Source organism: Stegodyphus dumicola, chromosome 3 (genome assembly GCF_044657685.1).
Source record: "Stegodyphus dumicola isolate Sdum_Otavi_A_Nest chromosome 3, ASM4465768v1".
Lineage (NCBI taxonomy): Eukaryota > Metazoa > Arthropoda > Arachnida > Araneae > Eresidae > Stegodyphus > Stegodyphus dumicola.
In genome coordinates this window covers 4,448,318-4,468,286 of record NC_140770.1, presented here as the reverse complement: position 1 = coordinate 4,468,286, position 19,969 = coordinate 4,448,318, and the positions used below count along the sequence as shown (strand labels likewise).

The 19,969-nt window shown below is 34.4% G+C and overlaps 1 protein-coding gene across 9 annotated transcripts in view; it reads left to right on the top strand.

The window, feature by feature from the left end:
• Positions 1–19,969, top strand: part of LOC146997895 (uncharacterized) — a 246,795-nt gene that overhangs the window by 170,314 nt on the left and 56,512 nt on the right. For 7 of the 9 annotated variants that reach the window (XR_015040119.1, XM_085812523.1, XM_085812522.1 and 4 more), the window contains one exon: positions 15,952–16,070. The exons of 1 other annotated variant lie outside the window; for it this stretch is intronic. The gene's annotated coding sequence lies outside the window, so the exon portion shown is untranslated. Of the gene's footprint in view, positions 1–15,951; positions 16,071–18,388; positions 18,783–19,969 lie in introns of those variants that run through there. One more of the 9 variants, XM_085812520.1, reaches the window with a different exon arrangement.

The following is a 19,969-nucleotide window of genomic DNA, read 5'->3' as shown; positions in this document are numbered from 1 at the left end:
AAGAAAATAACCACTATATGAGGTTTCACTTAATGTAAATTTTTTCAAATAAATAATTCACTTTTTATACTCCCAAGACTAGTACATTTAATATTACATAAATCTTATTCACAAATCTATTTCAAAAGACATTTATGGAAAACACATTTGAAATTTTCTTCATCAAACTAATAATAATGAAAATTAAAGTATGCATAAAAATGATTATATGTGTTTTAACAAAATAGCACAAAATATTTAATGTAAAAATGTGGTTCTAGTCTCATACTTGTAAAGAAAAATAGACTAAAAAAAAAAAAAACACAATGTAAGCTACTATGATCATCTAAATTTTCACATCATTTTAGTAATAGAAAAAGGTTCCTTAAGCTTGTATGTCTTGTCTACCCTATCCTAATAAACACATTAAATATTTCAATGTTTACTTCATGAATAAAACTTACGTTTTTTGCTCGCGAAATAAATTAGTAGATTTTTTAAGACATATAAAAACATTCTTTTTGCTCAGCCACATCACATTACTCGAAAAATTGAAAATTGAATCATGCAAGATCATTTTTAAGTAAGGTATGCTCAAATTTATTAGCACATAATATTCCAAATGATAAAGCATCTACATGAACAAGCTTTAAAAAGTATTTCTAAACTGTAATAAAAAAATTTTTTTTTTAAATTTCAAAAATACAATTTCAGTAGAATGCAAAAATTATAGTATTTGTGCATCTGATCTAAACACACTGAACCAAATTATCACTTTTCAGACTTTAAGCACTGCTTTTCAGGATAAAAGTAAAGATAAAAAATCAATTTCACGCACAGAAACTCCATTTCACAACTAATCAGCTATCCGCAAAGTTCTCTCAAACATTAAACACAATTACACGTGCATGGCTTAGTGGTATTATTTGCTTTCATATTCATAGTCAGTGCTGGTATTTTATTATTTATTACTAATTTCTAAACAGTAAAGCATAGTAAAATTTTTAATATAGTAAATTATATATTGCATTACTACATCCACGAAGAAAATAACACTACCACCGCACAACAATAACTAGAACGGCGCCATATCAAAGAATTTGCCATATTGCTTGTTTGAGGAACTTCTGAAAGTAGGGGAATTTTTTTTTTTTTTCCTCACATTAACGTTAACACGGAGAAAATAATTTTACGATTGTGAATGAACTTGTTCGCGTTAAAGAGATGTTGGTTGATACCGGTGTTTAATTGTAATATCAGAAATGTAAGTGCTTTGTGTGTGTGTGTGTATTCAGAGAACCAACTCGTAGCAAAAAACCACCTCCCTAAGACGACCGCCTCTGAAAGAGACCAGTATTTCCGAAAATATAAGTATACTTTGGTATTTAATATTCCCTCTGTAAGGCTACCATTCACAAAGAAAGTTCTGCAAGTGTGGCTGGTCACCTTAAAGGGATTCATTCCGTAGATGCAATCTCCCTAAGACGACCACCTCTAAAAGATAAACGTATCTCTGAGAATGTGAGTATATATAGGTATTGAGCATCACCTTTCTAAGGCGACCACTTGCAAAGATTAAATTTATTTGCGGCTGGTCGCCTTAGAGAGACCTCGTTGTGTGTGGTGTATATGATTACTGTCATTGTTTCCGAAAAAAAATGTTAATCAAATAAATAAGCATATTTAGTAAAAACCCTCTCTAAAACGACCACCTGCGTTTCCAGGTTATTCTGATGGTCTTAAAGAGATCATATTTTCATTCTGTTAATTTTATTGTTTACAAGAAGTCTATTAACGTCAGATAAAAAAATAGCATAAACCCATATAAACCAACAGAAGATTTATTATTTTATTCATACCAGTAAGAAAACCAGTAAAAGTCAATATAAACATATACAAACCAGTACAAAGTTCTGCCATTGAAAAAAATGTTGGTTGTATGGGTGTCAATTGATACCAGTAAGAAAAAACTACAGAGATCAATAGAAACCAGTAAAAGTCAGTAGAGACCATCAAAAATTCTACAGGTGCCAGTAGAACGTTTTACTGGTTTCTATGGATCATTTTGAAACCAGTAAGAAAAATCCACAGAGACCAACAAAAACCAGTAAAAGTCAATAGAAACCCATAAAATCTTATGGGTACCCATAAAAAGTTTTACTGGTTTCTATGGGGCATATTTAGAAGGGATCACTTTTCCTTTTTAATGTAATGTCGTTTCGTGGGAAATAGGCAAATCTACCGATATCTAGCATTTAATTAGTTAAAAAAAATCAGTATAATTGAGTGTCGTTTTTTACTTCCTTGTATCATCCGTGTAACCTTTAGGTTCCTTTCGAAGGGCTCCCGGACTGAAGAGTCCTATCCCTATCGATGCTGAATCGCTTTTCGAACGTTGGAAGCATAAGTGCGTTCCGGCAGAGTGTCAATAAGCAGAAAATATGTCAGTAAACAGAAAATATAGCAGTCGATGATGAGATGGCGATACTTGCACTTGAGGAGAAGTAACCGGAGGCTATTTCCCAGGTATCAGGTCGATGCGTTGAGAAACAGAGTTGAAGGCGGCGTCGGTGGGCGGAGAGAAGGCTGGAGGTGGTGGAGAATCATCAGGTCAGGTGGTATGGAGTAGCCAATGGTTGAGAAAGTGATTTTTTTTTTTTTTTGTAAGAGAGCTGAGAGAGCTCATGCAAACAGTGTATATATTTTCAATATTATGATATATATATATATATATATATATATATATATATATTTTAATTAAAGATATTTGCTTCTTCACACATGTTAAATAAAATGAGTAGTTTTTCCATGGGTGTATCAGCTGATTTAAGTTGGTCTATATTATTTTTAAGAATGGAGAAGAATTTAAAGATGTTGCTGTTTCCGAAAATGTTGTTTAGTTCTTTTAACGTGGAAAATATGTCTGTGAAAGTGTTGGTGTTAGGTGTAGTGTTGGTATTCTGGTTTCTAGTGCCTTGTGTGTTGTTTGATGTAACTTGTGCGTAGGTTCTGCCTTGTGTATATGTAGGTGCGTGTGAAGTGGTGTTTTTTGGGGTGAAAGTGTAATTTGGTGAGCTGTTGGTGTTTCTGTTTCCAAGTAATTTCTCGCAGCCGCGATAAGAAGCTGGGTGATTTTTGTGGCAGTTAGCACAGATGGGATTGTCAATTTTTCCTTGTGTAGGGCAGTCTGTGGTTTTATGTTGTTGTGCGCATTTAACACACCTAGGTAGAAAGAAGCAATTCTCTAATGAGTGGTTAAAGCGTTGACAGTTGTGGTATTGTGGTGTAATGTTTTTGTTTATGTATTTTTCAACTGTAATGATGAACATACCTAGGTGTGTTTCACTGTAGATTTTGTCAATGTTGGGTGTTTGCATAAGTTGTATCTGAAATAGTGTCATGGGTTGTTTAGTTTTAAATCTTGTGAGCTGAACAACTTTATGTACTGTGTATCCTAGGTTTGTAAGTTCAGTGGATATTTCATGTGTGTCTGTGGTGATGGGTAGGCCTCTAATGACTACTTTAACTGGACGTTTATGTTTAGGTGTAATGACATAGTGTTCGATGTTATGTTTTTGTAGGTCTGGGGTGAGTTGTCTGTGGTCGTCTGTTGTTGAGGGTAGTAATTTTAAGTATTCGCCGCTGATTTTGCCATAGAAAGTAGCTTGTGTAAGTGTTGTGAGTTTTTTGATGTATTGGTTGTGTGTGGCGCCATCTGTCGGCTTAACCATAATCGGTGTAGGTGTACGGTAGTTTGGGAGTCTTGCATCTGGTGATTGTGTGCTGTTAATTTGTTGTGTAGGTTGAGTGGAGTGAGTGTTAGGTTGCGAGAGTGCTATGAAGCTGTTTTGGGTGGGAATAGTGTTGGGTGGAATATCTTTAGGAACCTCTGCGGTTTTAGTTGGTTTTTGAAATCCATCCGAATCGTCTTCGCTGTCTGAGTTATCACGTGGTTTGCGTTTATGTTGTGCTATTGGCTGTGTAATGCTTGCATGAGTAAGAACAATATTTAACTTACCCCTCAGCTTATCCAGTAGAATCTTCTTCGCTTCTATCTCCTTTTCCATGATATCCGAATGATAGTCTCTGTCCGTAACTGGTCTTTTGGCCGATAATTCCTGAATTATTCCGTTGAGGCTTGAAATAGCAATTTCTAGGTCGGCGATTTCCGTTCGTAGAGTAGCGATTTCATGTTCCGTGAGAGCGTGATCAGTACCCTGGTCCATATGAGTGGCCGCCGTATTCGAGCTGTCCGAGACCGGATCCGTGCCTTTATCAGGTGGAACCGCTTCATTACGAGGAGTCTGCTTAGTACGTGCCATGACGACGACGACAAGTCACGCTTTCATTAAAAAGAAAAAATGTACTTCGTACTTCCTTGTACGAAGTAAAAAGGAAGGGTATTATTCGGTTTCGAGGGCCGTAAAATATCGCCAAACTATTGTTGATGCCAATGCTGCCAAAAATAATTGCGGCAACCCTAACGCAAGAAAGGAAGTATAATAGCGAATAACTATTTAAGATTGATGTTTTAATTTAGATGAAAAGTTACTTTCATAAAGTACTATTTTATTATTATAATTTATATAAAAAAGGCTAAACATGACTGAATGGAAGCATAAGAGTAAATAACTGTTTCAGATTATTATTTTAATTTAGATAAAAAGGTTAATTTCACATCATACAATTTATTATTATTATTATTTATATAAAAAAGGCTAAAATAACTGAATGGAAACATACTCATTACAGGTTTCTTTCCTGCACCGCCATTTTGCTTCCGAGTTATCGATAGAGCATAATTTCATCTCATGATTGTTCAAACATAATTTTCTATCATGAATGATGCCTTTTTTTTTTTTTTTTTTTTTTTTTTTTTTTTTTGAAAAAATTCTATTGTAGACTTTTCTTCACTCGGCAATTCCCAAATTGTCAAATCCATAGCTTTATCATAAAGAGAATTAAAAAATTAAACTAGTATTTCAATGGCGACTTACAAATATAGAACTATCTAAAACTTACGCAATTTGAAATCAGCGCGTTCGCGAGATTTGGCGTGCTGTTTAATGGGCGAGTTTGCTAGATTTGGCGCTTTTGCGCATGCATTTTCGCTGCAATTTTTTACGGTCTCCGAAACCGAATTGTACCAAAGGAAGTATTGTAATCGCGAAAACTTTCAGGCAGCATATTTCAAAGAAAATATCCATTTTGACAGCTATCGAATGCAATTTAACGATGTTTTTGCATGATATCTGTACGTAAGGACAGAATAAAAGACTCTTTTCCTCCAAAAAAATTAAAAAACTGCTTTAAAATGAATTCTGAAGAGAATTTTTCGTGGCGTCTGTACGAACGTATGTACGTATCTCGCATAACTCAAAAACGAGTAGCTTCAGAACGTTGAAATTTTGTATATAGGACTGCAATAACATGTAGATGTGCACCTCGTATTTTGGTTTCAATCGACCGCAGCAAACGTATATAAATATATTTATATATACATCCACTCTGATACCCAGCTCAGTGATCTCAGTTTCTTTACTGTATATGTTTGTAAATTGTACGTTTTTTGCTTTAAAAATGATTGAATTATGTTGTTTTTATCTTCCGGTTAAGGTTTTTATGCGTTTAGTAAATCTGTATGCAATAGTTTTAGAATTATCAACAATTTTAAAGTTGTTTAAGTGCCGCTAAGACTTTTTTTTATGGCGGCCATTGATTGTTTACATTTGAAACAGCAGACTAGTGGATTTGTTGCCAATCTAGAGAAACTTAGCTTCGCAACAAAAAAGAAAACGCCTTCATTTATTATTGCCAATTAAATCATGCTTAGTCCTTTCTGGAATTTTTTCGAGGAAATAAGTGTTTAAGGTTTACTTCGTAATTTTTAATACAGATATTTTGAGTTTTTATGTATTTTTGCCTTGTCGCGAAGTAAGAACTGAATTAATTGAATGAAAAATACTCAATCGTCTGTGAAAACTTTCTTTTTTGTTTTGTTTGCTTAATTTCTTTTATACATTGTTCTAGTTTTATTATAGTATTTGAATAGAACATGTGGCAACGATTAGATAATTCTTTAAATGATATAAATTTTGTGCATTCTGAATTATAATATGAACGAAGTATAATACTGTTAAGTGAATCTAGCGCCAGTGTATCGCTATGGTATGGTAAACAAATATCTTGAATTTTAAAGAATGCCTTTATTCTATTGTGGTTTATGCGCTGTCGGCGAAGTAGATTTAATTCAATCCAATAAGTTTAAATGAAATGCAAGAAAAAATGCGTATAATGTAATATTCCGTATAAGGAAGTCATGTGGTGTACACATCAGATTTTTTTATTACAGTCTTCTGACCGCGTTTCTCGCTTCGTGAACATTTTCCAAATCTTCGAAAAAGTCTGTTATTTTTTCAAGTTTTTTGTAACCCATCATTGGCAACGGAAGAAAATTTTCCTTTTATATATCACGTAGCCAAACTTCTACGTCTTTTCCTGTAGGAGTCATTCTCAACTTTACTGCAAAATACTGTCTCCGTAATAGGTGAAGGAGTATTAAATACAGTAATAAAAAGGCGTAGCGTATTCGGGTGGTAGTAAAGAATTCGCCATGGCCCTAACCGTAACTGAATAAGTGCGTGGACGAGTTTGTAGCTTAATGGCAATGTTCGCTCGGAGATTGTTACTATGACAGAAAATGAAAAATTTGGAGAGAAACTGGTCCATGGATGTTCCTTCTTAACGCTAGACACGGTTTGGATTTGGAGTGATTGATGAAGAATCAAAATACAAGCAAGGTTTCAAGGTTACCGGGTTTCGGGTATTTTTGCTTGAAAAGCAGTTTAATTCTGGGAAACACCACTCTAGGAGATTTATTTGCATATCTTTCTAAAGTACGTGCGCTTCATTGCGTCCTTTCTTCCTCATATGCTTAATACTGAGATTTTTTAATTCGAGGTGATAAAGATGGTAATATTTCTTTGTAAAAAATTCCGTTAAATTTTTGTTCTTTTAATTGCTTTTTTAAACAAATTTAAATTTATATCCTAGCTCAGTTTAATTTTTATTCTTTTAACCGGATGTTGTAAAATAAATTCATTTCTCCGTCCATTTATTGTATATTTAAAGTTATGAAGTGCAGAATGATTTTGGGAAGGATAATGAGGATTGGTTATTCATAATAATGTTATGTATTGTTACTAAATGCCCAGCTGCTGTAAGACAGCTACCCACAAAGCGGGTTTAGGTTTTCCAGAAAATTGTTAAAAAAAGGCAGGGCTGGCAGATGACAGAATTGGCGATATGCTATAGACAGAGCGAGAACATTCTAGAACGAATTCTTACCGGTTTACCCTAGAGCCTACAATGTTCTCGAATTCAGGTGAAAGCTATATAAAATCTGCTTGAACGCGGAGTAGTAGTGTATCGTCGAGTTTTATCTTGAGAGCGTCGAGCTCCAACAGTGATCTACCGAGTCGGGAGCTGTACTTTGGTGTTTTGCCGTGAAGCCGTCTTCACCCATATACGAAGGTAAGTTGAAAAATAAGTTTCCCCTGTCGACTGTGGTCAGAGTTGTGTATGAAAGTCAAAAAATAGAATGAGACATTAAAGATATGACATACCTTTATTTTTCCACATAGGTACCAAGTACATTGAGACATTTGTCATATCGCTTGATAAGCTTCAAAAAGCCTTCCAGGAAAAAATCAGGGTTTTGCATATGGAAGAAGCGTTGAACGGCTTGTTTCACTTCAGTATTGCTTCCAAAGCGCCTTCCCCCGAGATTTTTCTTCAAAGCCGGAAACAGATGGAAGTCGCTTGGTGCGAGATCAGGACTGTATGGCGGATGGTGTAGGCGCTCCCAATCAAGAGTTGCAATATGGTTTTGCGTTGCCGTCGCCGAATAGTGCTATATATAAATCTAATATATCTTCTAACCTCAAGGCGTTTTGAAACGACATCAAAAACTGCAAATTTCGAGATTAAATACGCGAGTCAATTTTCTTCGAGTCAAACTTCTTATTCATTCATAATGAGTGTTTCCTCATTTTAAACTTTAAACACTATATCATCTGGGGGGCAAATATTATAAATTTATTTTAATAGAAAAGTTATTTTAACATATGTGCGTTTAAGAAAAAAGAGCAGCGAAAATTTCCCCAAAACGCAAGCACATGAATTTTGGCAGCATAGTTTCGTCGAAAATTGCGCGATTTGGCAACACTGCGTTGCAACGTAAAGCTGATTTGCTGGTTGTGGTAGCGCCGAAAAACAATTGCGTAGTTTACCGTGTGCTTTTGTTTTTAAAAGTTCCGAGACTTGAATGGATATGGAAGCGGTTGATGAAGAAGAACGCTTCAAAAGGCTTCCTTCGTATGTATTCACTTATATATCATGATTAAAGTGAAATAAAAAATGATTTATTATCAAAGATGACAGAATAGTTTGACGCATAACCATGGTCATCAAAATTAGCAAACCAAGGAATATATTGTTTTTTGTGTTAACTGGAATTTAAGACAAATTGCTTTCGTTTATCACGTTTAACCGAGTAATTTCAGTACATTAATACTAATTTATATTTTTTATATCCGTTATAAATGCTTATATATTGTTTTCTGTGTTAACTTGAATTTAATACAAATTAATTTTCGTATATCACGTTTAACCGGTTAGTTTTACATCTACATGCTTATTATCTGTGAATTTTTATAATTGCTTAATATATTGTTTTGTTTGCTAACTTGAATTTACATGCACTAAAAATCACGTTTACGGCCCGGATCATCGTCGATGAACTGCGAGCTTGGCGAGTAAAAATGCAACGGCGCCAACGGGTTCTCTGCGAATGAAAACCCACATATTTTTCAACTGGTAAAAGTTTACAATTGGGTGCCCCTTGTTTTTTGGCGATTCTTTTTTTGATGACAAGATCGGCACCAGGAAGGTACAATTTCTTTATGGTCGCTACACAAAACCAAAATAAGAGGTCAAAGAATTGCACAGACTCTGTACACATTGATCTGTTTTCACTTAAAAAAAAATCCTAGAATTGCACAAATTAGGCATTGCACAGTGCCTTAAATTTGTCCATGTACACATCAATCTATTTTCATTTAAATAAAACCGGGAAGCTAAAACAGAGTTAAAACTATCATGGTAACCAGAAGTGAGGTTTCATCGCCAAAATTTAAAAAAAAAAAAAAAAAATTGTCGCTAATTGAAGAGGCACCCAATTCTACACTAGAGCCCTATTTTCATTTAAATAAAATCAGGAAGCTAAAACAAAGTTAAAACTATCATGGTAAGCAGAAGTGAGGTTTCGTCGCCAAAATTTTTTAAAAATTGTTGCGATGCGAAGGGGCACTCAATTCTACACTAGAGCGAAAATATTTATATTCGTGATCCATTTGTACATAGGAATTCAGTATACAAGTAATTTTCTCACACCTTTAACAAAGGTTGAAGATATCTTATGTGAGACACTTTTTTGATTACATGATCGATCAGGTTATGTTAGATTTTTGTCAGGTTTCCTGACTGTTCAAGTTCACGAACTGGCAATTTTAATGTACACGAAGGGTGGAATCACCAGTGGCAGCGATACAAAGCATTACCGAGATTTTTAAAAATTTCTTATTAAAATCTGATTCTTGCATTTCTTAAGATCTTAATCTTGCATTTGAACCATCAGGAAATCCAGTCTGAATGACGTAGAAGTCAGTACATCCGTATACGCTGAAATAAACATGCTACTTTCAGCACAATCAGTTCTTTTTTAGATTGTGTTTCACTGTATTTTATTGAGTGTCACATTCTCTCCAGAAGTCATGGATTAGCCGTCTTGGATGGGCAAAATCTGGATTCCTTGGGAAAGAAAGCTTGGCTCTGCATTTGTCCAATCAAAGCTTGGATCCATTAGAAGATTTTGCAGCTGTGTGACATTTTGACACCTGTTCAGAGGGACCATTATTAGCAAATAAAGTTATTCTTTGAAGTGGTGATTTGTGAAAGACATTCACCAGTATCTCTTGGAACCAAATTCGGCAGTTACCACTTAGTTTACTTGAGTATTGGTTGGTAGGAACTGTTGATGACTGGCTTTCCATCTTGGTGTGCCTCATCATATCATATGATGTTTTAATGCAAAGTAAAATGTTTGATATCCAAATGTAATCGAATATGTGTAGTTTCCTAAAAAAGTGCCAGAATATTTAAATGTGCAAAACTAAAAGTATAAAATGTTAGTTTCCTTGAATTATGCGTTTTCTTAGTCTTCATTTTATAATAAATCCAGATGTAAAGTACGAGTTGAAAAATAGGCTGATCGCATTTTCGTCATATCACATATTATATTAAGTTGACCATTATTCTTCAGAACCGTATGTTTAGCTTAAAATGCTCGTTAAAAATGGGGATTTTTCTGTATATTAGATCATCAGTTTAAATCTAACTAAATTTTCTAAAACTGAAAAATATAAGAAGGCGCAAATGAAACATGCAACAAAAGTTATCGTACACCGAAATATTTTGGTAAAATTTCATAAATAAAAATTATCGTCTGCAACATTTTTACCCTGCAAAGGGCTATTCATTTCGTTTTGGCATTTTGAATTAGTTCACTATAAATGTCAGTTCACTTCTCAAATTGTTGCCACCAAATATTGTCGCCCTACGTTATATTTAAAGAAATTAGATCAAGGATGTCAAACTCGCGGCCCGAGGACCGCATGCGGCCCACAACAAATATTTTTGCGGCCCGCCCAATATATCGGCAAATAATAATATATAATAATAAAATAACATATCGACAAAGAAAAAAGTGAAATGTTTACTGCTAAGTAATTAACGATAATTTATTCAGTGTTGTTAGATTACTCACAGCGAGCTGACACACACACACACACACTACTTAAATTACAAATGCGTGTGAGTAGCTTGCGTTCAGCTACCTTCGGCTTTTGGGGGACACGTGCACTCAGAACTTGTACGCATCCACCGATAGCCGAATGTGGCCGAACTCATGGTCTCAGTTTTCCAATCACACTTATGATATATTGGTGCATCAACTTTGCTTTATTATTTTTGCGGCCCGCCTAAAGTTAAACCTTGTTTGTTTGACCCAAGTGTACCTATGAGTTTGACATCCCTGAATTAGATAATGAAGAATCTGCATAAATGTACGTATGTTTCTTGCATTGTGAGAAAACAGCGGTACCTAGAGTCATCTAATTTTGAATAGCGTAATCCTCCACCGAATATGGGCATCTGAAAGCCCAAATTTGAAATTTGGAATTTCTGTTTTGTAAAACTTTAACGAATTTTTCATTAACAAACTCAACGATTTAAAATACAGCAATGGCGACACTCTATGGAGGAAAAGAAACCTTTTTATCTCCAGCGCGGAACTGTATATCGGAAAATCTAAAGATATGCTCATTGTAAAATTATTTTGCGATATTGTCGTTGAATTGAATTTTATGATTTAAGTGCGAAGAACATGATGTTTAATAAATAAAGGTAACGCACAAAACGTTAAAAAAACGCCCTTTCCGACGTAATTTAAAATCGGAGACCTTCAGATTTTTTTTAAATTTATTTATTTTTAATTTCTGCAGTTTGATGACGTTTAAAAACTCGCTTGTCTTTATTCTTTGCTTGCTTACTTCCTCATATTTTATTTAATATTTAAAAATGTGTCGTAGTCGTAAGGAAACAACAAATATCATACGAAAATGGATCATTTTTCATCATAAGGGGTGGAAAATCGATCCGGGATATCGCTTAATTAGTACATTTATCCCATTCTACGACGCAGTATATGATAAAACGCTTTAAAAAATCGGATCGAAAATAAAGTAAGAAGAGGTCGTCCGGCAAAGTTAACGTGATCAGAGATTTGTAGTTAGAAAATTTGTGAAGAACGCACGTTTGAGTGCTGTAGAGATTTCTACAGAATTTATTGAAAAACTTTCTACTTCAGTTTCACCTGAAACTGTTCAACGAATACTTAGATGAGCTCATTTATATGGAGGCTTCACTCGATGAAAATTTTTCTGTAAGTGCAAAAAATGGAAAGGTTATATTCTTTCGCAAAATCAATGGTAAATAAGCCCGAAACGTATTGGAACCGTGTCTCATTTGCAGATGAAAGCAAATTTAACATTTTTTGTTTCCAATAGGCATATAACAGTATGGAGAAGAAAAAATGAGGAACTTAATCCCAAGAACTTAGTTGGAACTGTAAAGCATGGCGGTGGGAGTGTGGGTGCATGTCAGCATCAGGATTAGATAGTTTGGTATTTATTGATGGCACAATGAACCATGCTCTTTATTTAAAATATATTAGAAGATAATTTAAAATTACCCAACCAAAATTTTGGGTATTGGAAACAACTTCTTTTTACCAGGGTAGCGATCCTAAGCGCATGGCCGTCAACGTTTGCCTTTGGTGTGTCTAATATTGTCCACAAGTTCTGAAAATACCACCTCAGTAACTTGCGATGCAGATATTGCAAAAAATATATAGAAAAAAAATTTTTAATATGAAAAGTTTCAGATTTGAAATTACATCCAAAGGGGCGTTTTTTTAATATTTTGTCTGTTATCTTTATTTTATTAAATATCACGTTCTTCGCACTTAAACCATAAAACTCAGTTCAAGAGCAATATTGCAAAACAGCTTTCAATTGAGCATATCTTTAGAATTTCCTATACAGAGTCTCGCGCGCTGGAGATAAAAATGTTTTTTCTGTACAACGTTGCCACTGCTCGCTTTGAAATTCTTGAGTTTGTTAATGGAAAATTCGTTAAAGTTTTACAAAATATGAAATCGATAATAAAACAAATTTCAAATTTGGCCTTCGCACTAGGATTACGTCATTCAAAATTCGATGGCTCTATGTACCGTCGTTTTATCACAGTGAAAGAAATATTCATACATTCATGCAGAATTTTTCATTATTTAATTTCTTTAAATATAATGTAGAACTCTAACAATGGGTGGCAACAGTTTGAAAAGGGAAACGGACATTTATAGTGAAATGCCGTATTTGACGGCATATAAGACGCACCCTTATTTAGAAGGCCACACACAAGGAAAAAAAGTTTCAATAGTCCGCCCTACAGCGCGGCACCACAATAACTTAAAATGTGGTTTCTTTCTCTTTCATCCATATTTCCTATTTGACTGAGTTTAAAAGAAGTTTTCTTCCGTGCATTTATAACAAACCTATGAAATGCTAGTATTTTTTCTTCATAATCTGCTGGCATTTTCTGTGCAATAGTTGTTCTTGTGCGCATTGATAAGACTTGCCTTTTCATGAACCTGTAGCACCAGCCCTCAGACCCTGAAAAATTCTGATTCCCACGTTTTTCTGCAAATCCTTTGGCCTCATTGATTATCATTTTGGTTGCAACACTTATCCCAGATTTCCTCTTATCTATCACCCACATTTTTACGGCATTTTCAAGTTCAGGCGGAGCTGGGCATCGAAGGTTATGTTTTTGTTTTTTAGCAGTCTTCAGTGGATCTTCCTGCAGTCGCCAAGTACGTATCATTTTTTCGGTAGGTGGTGGACCGAAATGCCTTACTGCTCCTCTACACCCCTAGTTTATATGTGGCCGATTTAAATCGGCTAGGGGGGCCGGGGCTGCGCCCACTTTTCTGACCCCTAGTTTATACTGAATTGTATAGCTTAATCTCCTGTTTCCTGTAGTCATATTTTCCAGGGTATTTTTTTTTTAAACAAATAGTTTTAAGCACCGATACCGACGCGTTTATACACAGTAGCACCGATACCGATACGTGTGTCGGCTGAGTCAAAGAAAGTCTATGTAAAGAAGGAAAGGCTCCATAGACGTAATGTGACCGTCGAACCTGTTCGAACTTCGACATCAGCTTCGAGCTTTGGCGCTTTTTGGCGACAGATATTTCACGCATGCGTAAAATAATTATGGCAGATGTAGGAAAAGTTATGTGTGTCTAGACCAGTGTTCCGCAACCGGTGTGCCATGAGTAGGATATAGGTGTGCCGCAATCAAATACATGTATTTGACATTTTGCAATTTTTTATCATAATTATCGCAAAATAATTATGACAGATGTAGAAAAGGTTGTGTGTCTAGACCTTTATCCGGGCTAAAAATAGCATTCAGTATTGAAAGTTAACTTGTGTCCTTCACGTATAAGACGCGGGTAACGTTTTTGAGACCAAATTTAGGAAAAAAAGTGCGTCTCATATGCCGTCAAATACGGTAAGGCTAAATCGCAAAACGCAAACAATAGTCCTTCAGGGACATAGCCCCTGCGGACTAATAAAATTAAAATAAAGCTGGTCAGCTCTATACCCAGACGTTTGAAAGATGCCATAAATGCTGCAAGGTAACCCACAAAATGTTAACAGAAATACTACATAATATGTGCAGATTCTCTTAAAGAGTACAAAGAGGTAAATTTTCTGTTACTTTTTGATTATTGATTTCCCCCCAAAAAATTCATATGTTCATAAAATAACTAATCTATTTTTGCTAAGCGAAATTTATAGATATTATGAAAAACTTCTCATTCTCAAATATTAATTTTTATTAATGAGCAAAGCAATATTTTGCTGAAACTCGTAAGTGTACGGACACTTTTAGGAGCCACTGTATGAATTAGAAGAAAAAAATTTTATTCAATAAAATTTATTTATTGCAAATTTACATTCACAGCAAACGATTAAAATGAAGTAATGTTTCTGTGTTTAAAAAAGGGTGGATATGTGTTTTTCTGTAAAATGTAAAAATATGTTAGAGTGCACTGTACATTTTGATTTGTAGTGCTTCTAAGTGATTGCTCATTTTCGTGAACTGAAATGCCGCTAATATCTGTATTATTTTTTTAATATTTCCGAATTAATGTACTTATAATTAAAGTAAAACAGAACTCCGCTAAAGTATTTACACTCTGTGAATATCAAGATGCGAATCACAGCGTTCAGTCTGTTAGAAGTTTTCTTAAGAAAGGTTTCTTAATTCTTTCTATATTCTCTCTTCATTAAATATACAAGATATGGGTTGAATCCTAGCAGAGCCCACACCCTTGGCGCGAATAATTTTGGTTATAGCGCGCATCGTACATAGACAAAGGGAGTGTGCAGTGCCAAGATTGTGCAATTCTCTGATCTTTTTTAAATGAAAACAGGTCGATGTTTACATGGATATCGAGTTTGTCCAATTTTTGTATTATTATTTTCAAGTTGGCGATTTTGAGAAACGCGCGAACCAGTGCGCACTTTCTCAGTTTGTCGCCAAGGGTGTGGGCTCTCCCAGGATTTTACCCAAGATATGTAGGAAATGACTGAAAAATTGAACTTAAGTTTTCTGATAATTCTGAAATATTCTTTATTCTAAACGTTCAGCAATTAAATTCGGTAGTTTTCCCGTTTATCTCCTCGCGGTATCGTATAAGAACATGTAATATGATATAATAGCACTCGATAATTAATAATAAGACAATGAAAAAATTAGAAGCGACGTTACTTATGTCATTTAGTGTTTATTTCACATGGAAACTGTTTGCCTATTGCCGGCAGCCATACATTACATCACCACGTAATCCTTTCATTGGTGATATATAGATTCATATCATGAATATTTGAATATTTTCGATTACTTGGGAGAACTTCACGGGGAAAGTGCGGAATCACCCACTGCTTGGCGCGTATTTAAGAATTGCACATACTCGGTATTCATGTACACATCGACCTATTTTTCACTTTAAGAAAAATCCCAGAAATGCACAAAAATGACGCTGCGCACTCCCTTTATCTATGTACACATCGACGTATTTTCACTTAAGTAAAAGAAAACTGTCAAAAATCGAATTCTTCCTACCCTTGTAAAAAGCGCCATACAAATAAGTGTGCGATTCTGCACTTTACCCGAATTCCACATTGCTGAAAATATTCTATCGAATCTTTTTTTCAGTGGATGGTAACTCAAAAGCGCATGGCGAGACCAAACAACGCGAGACTCAAAAAGAGAATTTCGAGAATAAAAATGGACACCAAAACATAATGAGATACGATTGCCAGATTTGCGGGCAGGTAAAGTACCTTAAATTCATTACTTGTCTTATCTTGTGTTTACATTGTTTCTTTTGGCACTAAATGCCTTCGCAGGTTATGTTATATATAAAATTTTAAATTTAGGTTATGTTATATTTAAATTGCTTGGTGTTCCATTTAAATTCGCAATTATTTATGGATGACACACCTTTTTTTTTTTTTTTTTTTTTTTTTTGTCTGGACTTCGAGCGATTTTGTAGTATGAATCTACACAGCATATATAGCAGTTTGATAAACCTCCTGTGGTTCGGGGGGGGGCGATAGTACGTTTGCAATCGTCTGATATCATTTTCCCGGCAGAACTTGCATTCAAAGTTTATGTTAAGAATTTTTAGAATTCTGAATGTAACGTATACTTTTTGCTTACTACGTTTAATTTATTCTTAATTCGTTTTCTCTGGTTTACCTGATTAATTATATTTGGTTTATAATTCAGTCTAATATGTTTATGTAGGAGTCTAAATTCTGTATTCAGTCTAATATGTCCATGTGTTAAGAATTAAAATTAGAAAAACTTGGACAACATGGTCTTCATGCGAGAATCACGTTTATTTCTTTAGTGTAATTTATTTCAACGTGTGCTAAAAAATTATCGGTCCATAAGAAAATTTCGAAGAGTTGGTGGTAAAAATTCAGCTTTTTTTTCCAAACTAATTTTTTTTTATTGCTCTCTATTTAAATACCATGCTAAATCAAAAATGAGAAATAATATTAAATAACACTAATGAATAAATGAAATATTTTAAACAACTTGCTTTTAAATATGAAATTAAGATAAAGTGTTTCATCATTGAAGTACAAATATTATAAAGAATCAGTTCTTATATTATAAAACCCGTGGAAAAAGGATTTTAAACATGTAAAAGTTGCAGTTTAACACCTACTTTAGTAACTTAGGTAGGCCCACCATCAAGCGAGCAGTAAAGCTCTCTGAACACTGGTAGCTCGGTAGAATTTCCAACAGAAATATAGCTGGAGAAAAACCACGAAATGGTAAAAAATAGACTCGGCGAATTCAAGTAAGTCCAATACATTATTATAGCAATTTTTAGAGTTTTTATTTTTAAATATATTTGTGTGCCCCGATAAAATTTTGACCATTACTTTCTTGTTTGCACGCGAAAAGTACAAAATTTAATATTTATTATATTTTTAATTAATTTTTTGATTTCTCGGTTTCGTTCGTCTCTACGATATTGCAATTAGTAAAAAATAATTCCAAATTAAAATTTAATTATTCTTTCTAAAAGTGTGTGAAGTCTTGTTCTACGCGAATACTACTTCATTTAATTCGCTGTTAAGTCTTCCTTCTTTTCAGCAAGACCATTGGTATTCAGAGGTTTGTCAGAATATTCTTGGTTTTATTCGGCCCGAAGTTTGGAACATTTGTCAATTATATAAGCCATGGGGACGAATTTATTAGGTTACTTAGTTTCTTTTTTGATTTCTAGCTTACCAAAGGTTATTATGGTCCAAATTTAAAAGCTTCATAAATTAAATGTTATTGATGATAGGAGAGCTGCTGGCTTGTTTTTGAGATCAGAGCTTTCATAAACCAACGTATGAAAGCCGACTAGCCTTATAGTGGCTTAGAGTTAAAAATCTGAGGTTTGCAGTTGATCTAGAGATTTGTTTAGTCTGGCTGTGAATGAAGCTGTTAGCTCCACGTAAGTTTGTAGAAGATTCAGATCTATCTGCAGCCCTTGATAAAGATTGCACTTAGTTAGGTCTACGCGAAAAAGTTCTTTCCCGTTTAAGCTTTATTAGCCTTTTGAGGCCGGGGCTTTGGTAGCAGTAAAAGCTACCAAAGGACGGGGAATCTTGAACCGCGAATGCTTTTTCCCCTTTAAGAAATCACCTCCTATTTGCAACAAAGATTCTTGTGTGTAGTTTAGTTTAATGTATTCTCAGTGAGGTGCATCTATGTCGCAAAAGGAAGACCTTTGAAAGAGATAAGTTGTTAAAGATAGATTATAAAACAAGTTCGAAATTCAAAAAATAACAAAATAACTTGGGCTTCCAGGTGCCCATGTTCGGATGGAGGACTACGCTATTCAAAACTGAACAGCTCTAGGTATCATTATTTTTTCCCAATGCAAGACACATACGTACATTCATACAGATTGTTCATTATTTTATTTCTTTAAATACAATACTGGCATTTGTATTTTATATTATATATATATATATATGTAAGATAAAAATGTATGAATCAGAATTATAATATAACTATAAACATTAATTCTTCCTCTATATTCTAAAATCGTAATAACTTCTCTGTATTGCGTCATTTCTAGATCATTCTATGGCCCGCGCAACTCCGATGACGTAATAATTAAGAACTGAAACTGTCGTTGTAAACCAAAACTTTTCGTGTGCTTCCATCTTTCATAACTACGCACTCCAGCTTTTGCTCTGTGCTGTGCTAAGATGTAATTTCGCTGGCTTGCTTTCTATCTCAACAATATCAAAAATGTAAATCTTCTGTGGAAAGGCACGACTAGAGTGCCAAGTGATTGTGGCCACAAATATCAATTGGAAATAAAAATGGAATTAAAACTGCTTCGACTGCCAAGTTCTTTAGATATTACCAAGTTAGCATTACTAGCATACTACGCAATCAAATTCTTCTTCAATATGGGTCTAATCACGCATCTACAGTGTTCCGTTTTTCCTTTGCTTTTATTATGACATATATATATATATATATGATGTACCAGCTTTTGTCAGGAATAAATAGATTGTTGAAGAATCATAAATGTAGTCGTAGCTTAAATTATCAGACGATAAGTTTAAAAAACAGGATCCATTTATTATTATTCAGGAGAAATAGCAGTTACAAAAATCAGATATCCGGAGTAAATAAAAAGAATTACTAATAACTTTTTGTATGAAGTTTACTGCATCGTGACATTTAAGAAAAAGCCCCGATATTCCTTTTGCGAGTCTTTTTATAGCCTCTGGAAAGGCGGAGCTTCCATGAAATAACGTCAGCCTCGTCATCCAATCCAGTTCATTTGAAATATCTCGAGAACATTCTATAACTGTACGTGTAGAAAAGGCGGGAAAAACAACTTGACTACGGGGCTGTGAATTTAATTCCACGTACTTTCAAATAAGAGAACGTCGCCATTAAAAATAAAAAGAACATAAGTTAGAATTTAAGTGTAATCTTGACTATGGAATTTTATTATTACATATATATATAGATATATATATTATGTTATTATTATATAATTATATATATTATTATTTTATTTTTATATATTTATATTTTATTTAATACTGCATTTATATTTGGTGGCAACGATTTGAAAAGTGATTCTACGCAATATGCCGTTTGGAGATGAAGAGTTGGGCTAAAAACATGAAAGCCTTAATCCTGTATCCCGCGATTATAAGGAGGAACGTAGTGAAATTCTGAGACGTAATAAAAGAAACTATTTAAAAAGCTTACAATGTGTTCAAAATAAAATTAAATAAGTTAAAAAATTGCAGCCTTAAAAAAAAAAACTTCTTAAGGAGATGTCTAGTATTTACGTTACTCACCGGACAAAATATGCATGCCGTGCATTAGGATTTCAATCCACATCAAATGTCTCTCACTGCCAAACATAAAAATGTCTCGACTGCTGGTGGCGTTAAGTTTTGAAACTTTTGTAATTTCATTTAGCTCACTAACTACTAACCGGCGTAAAACAGATTACTATTTTGATAAATATTAGTAGATAGAATATGGGGGTTTGGAGCCATGTGGCGCTGTGGCGCTCACAGACGACGGACGGGGGAAAAGGAAATTTACGGAGGAGCCCGTGTGGGTTGATACGTCATCAACCACGCGGCTTAACCCCGGACGTGCTGCATCCTATTCGTGACGT